Source organism: Otolemur garnettii, unplaced genomic scaffold (genome assembly GCF_000181295.1).
Source record: "Otolemur garnettii isolate 467f Iridium unplaced genomic scaffold, OtoGar3 scaffold00096, whole genome shotgun sequence".
Lineage (NCBI taxonomy): Eukaryota > Metazoa > Chordata > Mammalia > Primates > Galagidae > Otolemur > Otolemur garnettii.
Genome location: NW_003852491.1, coordinates 471109 through 472912, shown reverse-complemented (window position 1 = coordinate 472912; position 1804 = coordinate 471109). Strand labels below are relative to the sequence as shown.

Sequence of the window (1804 nt, the reverse complement as noted above, 5' to 3'; positions counted from 1 at the left end):
CAAAAATCAAATCCGAACACACAAGTGGAGAATGAATGTTAACGTTGTACAATTACTAACTCCTTTTTACTTTTTAATGATGCTTTTCTATTGTATTTATCGTTGTCGATCACTAGAGAACTGTGACTCCGAAGCTCTGAAAGGTTTGATGTGTAGTGACAAGCGCGTAGAACAGCTGGTGCCATATTGAGCACACGCAAATCCATGGGGGCGGGCTCACAGAGGGCGAGCCGCCACGTCATCAACCTAATATAGCCAGAGAGGAAACCTTTGCGAGCGGGAGGTAGCGTGGCCGAGTGGTCTAAGGCGCTGGATTTAGGCTCCAGTCATTTCGATGGCGTGGGTTCGAATCCCACCGCTGCCACACCGAGATGGTCTCATTTTCCAAGTCCGTAAACATTTTTATGTCATTGTTTCCCACTCCCTCTTCCTTTTTTCTCCTTTCTGACGTTTAACTTCTTTTAATGGAAGGAGGAAGAGAGGAGAAATGGAAGAAACTATGCATCGTAGGCTCTTACTGTGTAGTTCAGTACACAAAACTCACCCACCAATCCGACTCTCTCAAAGCAAAGCAAAGCAAAATAAAACAAAACAAAATCCGCTCCCTATTTCCAGGAGAAAGCGTCTAGTTTACCTGGAAAAGTTCCCCACACGCTGCCTGAGACTTTAATGCTTCCAGGCCTGAGGCAACGAGATGGGCCTCTTTACCGCTTAAGAAAAAGGTTAGGTGGGCGTGACTTGAGTTAGGAAGGGTCCCTTTCGCCCCGCTTCGGAGGGCTCTGGCTGACCTCATACCTCTGTTGGTAGAAGAGGTCTAAGAGGTATCTGGTAATGCAGTGGAGGGGCTGGGGCAGCAGAGGTCAGCATTCACGTGGGAGTAACAAACTCAGATACCTCTGAGGATCTCCACTTCCTTGATTCACCTCCTACTTGGTCTTCAGGCTTGGCTTAGGGGATCCTTACTTCTTCATTCATTCAACAACTATTTACGAAGGGCCTATTACGTGCCAGGTACCCAGTCCGCCCTGAGTCTGCAGTAGTGCACAAGCTAGACGTTTTCAAACTCACAGAATTTACAGACATTGTAATTTAACTATTTATACTTGTGCAGCATGCCAACCTGGACCAGGAGAAGTGGGGAAGTGACATTTAGCCAGCTCCTGAGATTAAGAGATTAGCCTAGTAAAGTTGGAGAGGGGATTTCCAAGAAGAGAGAGGTCCAAGAAGGCACTGAAAACCTGGTGAGTGCCAGATGCTGTAAAGGCAATTCGGGCTGGACAGAGAGTGAAAGTGGACATTGGTAAGAAGAGGTGGGGCTGAAGAGATAGGTAAAGAGAGTCCTGAATGCCAGGGAAAGGCTTTGAACTTGATCCTGAGGGCAGTGGGAAACTACTAAAGGGCTTTAAGCTGGTGAGTGACACGTTCCAATATGGGATTTAGAGAGTTCCCTCTGGCAGCAAGGACAGGAAGTTCTGTTTAAAGCCTACTACAGGTGTCTAAGAGAAAGGACAGTGGTATGTATGGTTGTGGCCATGTAGAGGACAGAAAGGGACTAACAGAACTCACTAACGAGGATATGGTGAAGAAGAGAACAGTGTCAACAGATGCCCTGGGTTTGGGCGATTACGAGGCTTGAGCCTCCTCTCCCTGGGAGGGAGTACAGGATGGAGGACTAGCAACTTTGTGGGGAAGATGAGTAGCTCAGTTTGATCCCCACTGAGCTAGAGATGCTTCTCGAACATGGGCTTGAGTAGAAGTTTGACCATAGAGGTGTGCCGGTGAAGAGAACACTCTGAGCAAATCG

General features: G+C 47.6%; 1 non-coding gene across 1 annotated transcript; it reads left to right on the top strand.

Moving 5' to 3' along the window:
* Positions 1 to 282: 282 nt before the first annotated feature.
* Positions 283 to 364, top strand: TRNAL-UAG. The gene has a single exon. It is a non-coding gene; the product is annotated as a tRNA-Leu (tRNA).
* The last annotated feature ends 1440 nt before the right edge of the window (positions 365 to 1804 follow it).